Source organism: Astyanax mexicanus, unplaced genomic scaffold (assembly GCF_023375975.1).
Source record: "Astyanax mexicanus isolate ESR-SI-001 unplaced genomic scaffold, AstMex3_surface scaffold_33, whole genome shotgun sequence".
NCBI classification, from domain to species: Eukaryota; Metazoa; Chordata; class Actinopteri; order Characiformes; family Acestrorhamphidae; genus Astyanax; species Astyanax mexicanus.
The window spans coordinates 4415708-4425032 of record NW_026040043.1 but is presented as its reverse complement, the minus strand read 5'-3'; the positions used below and the strand labels follow the sequence as shown (position 1 = coordinate 4425032).

Below are 9325 nucleotides of genomic sequence, written 5' to 3'. Positions count from 1 at the left end.
ACCCTGGATGCTGTGGCTCTTGATGCATCACAAAGACTTGCTGTCTTGGTCACAGATGCTCCAGCAAGACGTGCACCAACAATTTGTCCTCTTTTGAACTCTGGTGTGTCACCCATAATGTTGTGTGCATTGCAATATTTTGAGCAAAACTGTGCTCTTACCCTGCTGATTGAACCTTCACACTCTGCTCTTACTGGTGCAATGTGCAATTAATGAAGATTCATCACCAGGCTGCTCCAATTTAGCCATGAAACCTCCCACACTAAAATGACAGGTGTTTCAGTTTCATTGTCCAACCCCTGTATATTGTTTATGCTTGTGAGTTTATTGTTTAAGATCAGTGATTATTATAAATGACAGATATCAGACAGTAAACAGACAGGACGGTGCAGAACTGAAAGAGGAGAATCAGTGATTTTAATAATCTGAGAGAAAGGTTCTGTATCAGAGTCGTTCACAGTGAACAGAAGCTCTGAAGATCTCAGTGATTTTTAAGCTTCATCACAGAAATCTGTTATATGAAATGATTATGAGCGTCCTGTATCTGATATCTGAGAATATTCTGTACAGAAACTGATAATCTGATATTAAATTCTTCTTCAGATGTGAGATTATCATGTGCCGTGTTCAGTTTATCTCAGAAATCTGATGGAGCTAGAAATCAAGTTACACCTGAATTGGCAGAATTCCAATTAAACATTATGATAATTTTAAACAATGGTTCTTTCCTTAATGACAATGAACAAACTAATAAAAACTGAAATTTAAAAATTCAATTCAATTCAATTTTATTTCTATAGCACTTTTTACAACAAAGGTTGTCACAAAGCAGCTTTACAGAGAAAAACAGGTCCACACCTCTTATGAGAAGCACCAGAGAGATGACAATTTTATGGTGACACAGTGGCAAGGAAAAACTCCCTTTAAGAGGAAGAAACCTTGGAAGGAACCAAGACTCAGTCAGAGGAACCCATCCTACTCGGGTTGACACGCTCAGTACAAACAAACAACAAACAAATAACAGAACACAACAACAGTACAGAGAATTAATGTGAAATATAGCTAATATAACAGGTACTAATTTATTAATATAAAAATGTGATAGGCACAAACTATAGAGCTATAGCTAATATAGAAACAGATTCTGAGTGTGTTAACGTTAATCAGTGCAGGGTTGTAGAGCAGGAATGCAACACAGCAAGAAGTGGAGAGCCAGACTGGGGACATGAGGAACAGGGCATATCCATACATGTAAAAGAGAACATGAAAGGGAAGAAAGTAAGTGCAGTAAGGCGATTATCAGTAATAATATAATTAACAATAACTGATTTAGGTGCTAGTGATCATATATTTAATAGCCCTAGTTTAATACAGATGCTGCTGGTACTGCTGGTAGAGATGGATGCAGTTGTTTTAAAGCTCTCCCAGTTGTCCACGTAGCCGACTCCGCTAGCAGAGCAGTGGAGAGCGTAGAGGCGGCTGAACGGCTGGCTCCCGCGACAGTAGGTGGGCATCGGACTAGAGATGAGGATGCGGGCCGTGTCGTTGGTACCCACATCGATCCCGAAGCACTGTAGGAAGCCACCGGGCGACGTCCAGGACCCGAGCTCCTGGACAACACAACACTACAGCACATAGACTGTATATAAAGATGGACGCCGTGTCGCCGTTCCCATTCATTCAATGAAAATGAAGCCAAAATCTTCCGCCATTTTAGCGATTCAGAGACCAGAGTCTGCGCAGTAGAGACCAGAGGAGGGAGAAAGGCTGTGGAGAGACCGCCTACTCATTTAAATAACCCCACCCCTGAGGGCTGCCTCGCGGTCCCCGACTGCAGAGCGGGGCGGAGCGGAGCTGACGGTCTGTTATTGGTCCCGCCCATAAGCAGCCCTTTTACCATAACCACACCTTTTTTGAATAGAGCCGAATAAAGTTTTAAAAACCGAATTCTGTGGGGATATAACAATTTGACAATATAAGCAGAGGTTACACTAGCTGTTGCATTTAAATAATGGAGGTAGAATTACAGTATATTAGAAAAAAACGTGATTGAAAGTTGTCTGTTTTGCCATTGAAACCTATGGGGATGGGTGGAGTTACACAGCTTTCTGCAGCCGAACAGCAGGGGGCGCCCGACTTTTAAGAGATGATGCTCTGTCCAGCTATATACAGTCTATGCTACAGCATTACCCTTAGCTTGAGACACCTTTAAATGCCTGACAATAGAATCTCCTCGGGGCTGGGGGAGGTGAAGGAGGCGACGGCGACGAGCTGAGGACCTCATTCCGGTTTGCGGAGGCAAAATCCGGCTGAGAAGGAAGGGGGGAAACCCGCTTGCCTCGGCCGCGCTGGCGCTCCCAGGCCCCTCCCGGAGCGGGGGTGAAGATGACGACCGTCGGGGTCCGCCGGGGGTTGAGACGGCCGCAAAGGAGGCATCGCGGGATTCCTCCAGCCTCGTCTCCTGCCGGTGGAGCTCCGACTGTCAGGCGTAGTGATGTGTCGTTCTCGAACGATCCGGCTCTAAGAGTCGGCTCTTTGAAGTGAACGATTGGAACCGGCTCTACATTGGGAACTCTCCACAGTAAGAAGAGCCATTAGAGCCGCATCTCAAAATAGAGCCGAAAATCCCATCACTAGTCGGTCGAGCAGGCGCTGGATCTGCCGATCCAGACAGGCGAGCTCCTCGCTGAGTGTCAGGAGAGCACGGTCCTCCGCTGAGGCCATTACCTCGAAGTAAGCACAAACACACAAAAACAGCGGCAAAAAATTGTGTAATAACACGAAATTATTAGCTACCTGAGGGATTTTATAGGTTTAGGAAGGTTATAAAGACGGTTAAGAGTTAATAAATAGTATAAAACGTAAAGAAATAACAAAAACAGAGACCAGCAACACAGACGTGCTAAACAAACAGCGTGTAGGGGGTCTAGGTAAAACGCGGAATCCAGCGGATTTCCACCGGAAATATAAGAGAATAAATAAATAATGGCTCAAATTACAATGTGTCAAAAGAAAACAAAACTCAGATCGAACGTACTAAAAACGGACAACAAACAAGAGATTTTAGTGTTAAGTTCCAGCAACAATTCTGGGTAAACACGCTTTATACTCTGCCTATCCCCAGTTGGGACGGGTAAAACGCGGAATTCGACTATAGTTCAGTTTAAAAAAAACAGGTAAAATCAACCCCTTCCGGCGATTTCATGACTACCAAATAAATCACTGGGACAATGAGCTACTGTAACTATCTACACGTTTGATTAGATGCTCCTAATGTAACTGTGGTTATTATAAATAAACCTGGATTTTCTAAATTCCTCACTTGGTTCAGCAGCAGCTCTTCCACTTCTTCTGAAGGCTGATAATTCTGTCCGCAACAGAAGGGTCTACCTTCTTTACTAGCGCCCTCTCTGCGCGAGGCACCGAACGAGCTGAAACAGGTTTAATTCAGTCTGTTTTGTGTATTTATACAGTGTCCTAAAGGTGGTTCTTCACCCTCCGAACTAATAATAAAAACAATGAAGCGATTTATTTACGCAGATGTATCGCATAAAGGTGTTAGATCTGACGTATTGTTTTACTTGAGCGTTTAATAAAAATGCCGTAAGTCTTGGAAATAATAGTTACACCATCCATGTGTGGGAAATATGAAGCCTAGCTCCACAGTATTTTTATGAGCAAACACTCCATACAGTTTAATTCACAATACTTATGAAAATCTATCGTTTAAGGCTGTGTAAATATATTAGACATTATTTTAAAAAATGCTACGCTTTATATTTCATTGGACAGAGAAAACATTTTGGTTAATTTTGAATATAGAAACGTATGTGATGAGTACATCAGTTTGGGGCACTGTAATTCAATTAAACACCAATCAATGAGGAAAATCTGCCTTTACGGCTGTATAAATAGTATGAGCCATTATAAAAAAATACGAATTTTATTTTATTGGAAAGAGAAAACATTTTAGGTAATTTTGAATATAGGAAAGTATGTGATGAGTACTTCATAACATCAGTTTGGGGCTCTGTAATGCAATTGTACAACAAATTTATAATGAAAATCTGCTTTTACAACTGTGTAAATTGTATTAAATATTATAGAAAAATAAGATTAATATTGTATTGGAAAGAGGAAGCATTGTAGGTAATTTTGAATATAGACAAGTATATGATGAAGACCTTGTAACATCAGTTTGGGGCACTGTAATTCAACTATCCACCAATCAATGAGGAAAATCTGCCTTTGCAGCTGTGTAAATAGTATGATCAATTATAAAAAATTGAGAATTTTTTTTTATTGGAAAGAGAAAACATTGTAGGTAATTTTAAATATAGGAAAGTATGTGATGAGGACCTCGTAACATCAGTTTGGGGCACTGAAATTCAATTAAACAATTAATAAGGAAAATCTGCCTTTACAGCTGTGTAAATAGTATGAGCGTTTATAAAAAAATAAGAATTTTATTTTATTGGAAAGAGAAAACATTTTAGGTAATTTTGAATATAGGGAAGTATGTGATGAAAACCTTGTAACATCAGTTTGGGGCACTGTAATGCAATTATACAACAAATTAATAAGGAAAATCTGCCTTTGTGGCTGTGTAAATAGTATGAGCCATTATAAAAAATTAAGGATTTTATTTTATTGGAAAGAGAAAACATTTTAGATCATTTTGAATATAGAAAAGTATGTGATGAGGACCTCGTAACATCAGTTTGGGGCACTGTAATTCAATTATACACCAATTAATAAGGAAAATCTGCTTTTACAACTGTGTAAATTGTATTAGATATTATAGAAAAATAAGATTAATATTGTATTGGAAAGAGGAAACATTGTAGGTAATTTTGAATATAGACAAGTATATGATGAAGACCTTGTAACATCAGTTTGGGGCACTGTAATTCAATTATACAACAAATGAATAAGGAAAATCTGCCTTTGCAACTGTGCAAATTGTATGATCCATTATAAAAAATTAAGGATTTTATTTTATTGGAAAGAGAAAACATTTTAGGTAATTTTGAATATAGACAAGTATGTGATGAGTACCTCGTAAAATCAGTTTGGGGCACTGTAATTCAATTAAACAATTAATAAGGAAAATCTGCTTTTACGTCTGTGTAAATAGTATGAGCCATTATACAAAAATAAGAATTTTATTTAATTGGAAAGAGAAAACATTGTAGGTAATTTTAAATATAGGAAAGTATGTGATGAAAACCTCGTAACATCAGTTTGGGGCACTGTAATTCAATTATACACCAATTAATGAAAATATGCTTTTAAGGCTGTGTAAGTTGTATTAGATACTATAGGAAAATAAGATTAATATTGTATTGGAAAGAGAAAACATTTTAGGTAAGTTTCCCAAAAACCTTTGACAGTAACATAGTTCTTTAGGTCGTTCTTCATCTAAAAAAAATTTGATCCACTCATCATTGACTTCTAGCGTATTTTTTGCGTAGTTCCACTTAGAAAACGACAGGTGCCGCCAATGTTGCTTTACAAATGTACAGACGCATTTGATCTCCGCTCGTAAAAAGGAAATTTATTTATAATGTTTCTTTATTTTTAGAAAAACTCATCAAATCACATAAACTACATCCAGTGCTAACAAAAATAAAATCTACAGCATTTGCGTTTGTGATTTCAGTATTTCAGTCCTCCTGAACGGCAGAGACGGTCATTTATTATTGACACAATAAACCACCTGTGTAAGTAGATGTGTTTCCTTTAGCCTAACATTGTTATGATTATAATACTATAAAGCACTCTTTAGAAGAAGGATATATATATACATATTTTTTTTTCTTTTTTTTAATGAGAATTTTACTGCTGGCAAAGACTAGAATCTCACACTGTCTAAACTTCTAAAGTACTTTTGTTCCGCTTGTTCATTCTTCCATCTTATAATGTGTTAAACTAAGCTGATATATAATTGATTATTAATTGTTTGTATATTATTTTACTCAAATTATAAATGTAAGTGTTGTGTACTGTGTTCTTGCAGTCTGGAAGGGATATTTTATGCTACCAAAAAAAATAATAATAATAATAATTATAATAATAATAATAATAATAATAATAATAATAATAATAATAATAATAATAATTATTATTATTATTATTATTATTATTATTATTATTATTATTATTATTATTATTAATATAATAATAATAATAATAATAATAATAATAATAATAGTATGCTAAATTGCAGTATTTTTTGTACACAAAACAACGGTGTGCAAACATTTGTGGACCCTTTATTCCATTGAGCTGTGGAGTAGAACTGTATTCTCTGGAATGGTATTGCTGCATACAACACTTCTAGGTTGATTTGGGGATGAGGTGGGAATGAGGTGGGGCATGAACATCCAACGTCCTGACTTTTGTAACTGAATAAAATTAGATCCTCAAAGCAATCCTCCACAAATGTAGAGTCTTCTCTAGACAGTAGAGACCGTTACTCAAACAAAGGCAGGATGAACTCGGATCATAAACAGCAACCTAGCTGTTAGGTGATTGTCATGTTGTTTAAGGTGACTGAGTGAGAGAGTATAGTAAAGGGGAAGGGAATGGGCCCTATGTATAACTCCAGTTATGTGCTGGATCATCTTCCTCTATTTTATGTTTCTAGTGTCTGGATCTGTATACTTTGGTCAAGTTTTTTTTTTTTTTTTTTTTTGCATATATGGGGTTTATAATGCTCGCTGGTCTTCTGTGGAACTTCAACTCAGAAGGGTTCCTTCCCTAATCTCAGATGAATAAAGTTCCCCTGATTTATATAATACCAGCTTGAGCAACTTGACCACGCTTTATTTTGGTGTATCTTTACTGAAGTACTGGGAGGAGCACTTTTACTTTAACTCCACTACATTTCCTAAATGGTCTCTGCTTTATTCTGATAGCATGTTTTGGGCTCTAGGCTGAGTCCTGAATGTATTTTACTCTAGACTCATTGTAGGGGTCTGTGGGGGAGTTTGGCAGTGTCATTTTTTGGCAGTGTCGCACTGTCAAAATCCTACTTACCCTAGTAAGCCTGTTATGTTGAGTAAAATACATTTCAGGACTAGTGCCCAAGACATGCTATCAGAATAAAGGGGAGCCCCTCAGACCTTTGGGTGCTGAAATCAGAGGGTAGTCAAGTTTAACATTTTCTCTCTGATGAAGGTAAACAAAACTTAAATTATGTGGATTTCCATTCATATTCAGTAAATGAAAAAGACTTAGAACATGTAAAGTCAGACCATTTTAAATGCCATCATATTAGCTAAAAGCTCCATAAAAATTAAAACATTGTTGGGTGTTTTAATAGTATATTGTGGTTTAACATCTTTTATATTCGTAATTGCACCCTAATTACTTTGCCATTAATAGTTATACGGAAGGCTTTGTAACCATGCTCTAAAATAATTGGTTTATTTTGTATTTGAAAAGGGGTTTTCGAAATGTATTATTCAATTTTTGGCAAACTGTACATTTGTACATATGTTTATAGACTATGTTAATATACTGTGCAAGTGCATACTAACTGTGGCATGTGATACCTCTAACTGCATAGATCCACTGGGAAGTCAAATGAAGTACAAATTCTTATGTATTCAAGGTATATGTTTTAAGTGATATTACTGTATCATTTTGAAGTAATGGGATACCAAATAAAAAAAAGTCTATTCAGTTTCCATAAAACAGATTTTGCAGTCCTATAAAACCGAATAGACTTTTTTGTTTAGTTTGGTACCCATTTACTCCAAAATGATACATTAATATAATTTGATACTTACATTATTGAAACATGGAATGTATTCTGCAAGGATTACATGGTGTTATTGGATAACTATTCATTTGTGTTGTGGAAAAATATGTTGCATCAAAACCCTAGAGTCAATTTTGAATAAACATTGACACTCCTGCACCTTTTCAGGAAATGTATGACTTCTCCCAAAAATTACTAAAACATCACCCTCAACAATACAATAGCTGTACATTCACTCTACGATTTACAAAACAATGACTAAAATGGATCACTTCCAGCAACCAAGAAAGAGTTTTACACTTTCACAGTGGTGCGCAGTATATGCTACCTATGACGTCATTATAGCAGTGAAGAAAAAAATCCTAGGGAGCAAGGCTGGGTTTCCCAAGAGGTTCTGAACACTAAGACAATTCATAGATGGTTCAGCAAGCTTCACACTGGGCACTCTCTCTCTGTTAAGATGTTCTTAATCCTAAGGTGCTATTAGTGACACAACGTGGAGACAGAGTGGTTTGCAAAATTATTCATACCCCATTTTGTCACTTCGCAACCACAAACTTAAATATATTTGATTGAGATTTTAAGTGACAAACCAACACAAAGTAGCACATAATTGTGAAGTTGAAAGAAAATGATACATGGTTTTCAAATTTTCAATCAAATAAAAATCTAAATGTGACCTTCAAAAATATTCATCCCCCTTTACTCTGAACCCCCTAAATAAAATCCAGTGCAATCAATTGTCCTCAGAAGTCACTTAATTAGTTAATAGAGTCCAGCTGTGTGTAATTTAGTCTCTGTAATCACTAGAATTCCTTTTGTATATCATATTTTTTTTACTTACTTTCTATTTCTCCCTAAATTCTCTCAAACTGTTGCTTTGTTGTTTTAAAAAGCTTGTTTTATCACCAATACTGTATTATTATTGTTGTTGTTGTTATTGTTAGACAAGGGGAAATACCTACATTAATCTATATCTATAATAATAAATACTACAATTTAAATATTGAGCAGGCCAGGTAGGTTTGAAAAAAGAAAAAAGTTGAATCGTTTTGACATAATATAATTGCATCACCCCCCAACTGCGCCTGCCTGCTCTCGCTGATCAGCACTAATTTCTATCCATAGTATATAAGTCAGAACTCTGTAATTTACTGAAATTATTAAAATCTACAAAGGTTTACATTTGTTTCGTTTCTACTAAATGTTTTAAACTGTTATACTATATAAAACTATAGTATTTATTGTGTTTCAAATGTTTATTTATTTAAATTCTTTAAAATATTTAATTGATTGTCACCAAGAATATCATTATTACAAAAATACCCTGCAGCTAAATGACCTACCAATTTATCATTAAAAAAACTAAATACACATAAAAAAGACCTAAATTATGCCAATTTTGAGAGAGAAAAAAGAATGAATACAACAACACACCTAAAAGGAAAAAATAATAACAAAAGCAGGATTTGTATCAGTCTTTATTTATGTAGACATAATGCTTGGGTGTATGTTTAATTCCAATTAGTTTGGGTGAAATGTAGAAAAATGTAATGA

At 35.8% G+C, this 9325-nt stretch overlaps 1 protein-coding gene across 2 annotated transcripts in view; it reads right to left on the bottom strand.

The window, feature by feature from the left end:
• Positions 1 to 9325, bottom strand: part of LOC125789956 (telomerase protein component 1-like) — a 265125-nt gene that overhangs the window by 131099 nt on the left and 124701 nt on the right. The window lies entirely within an intron of this gene.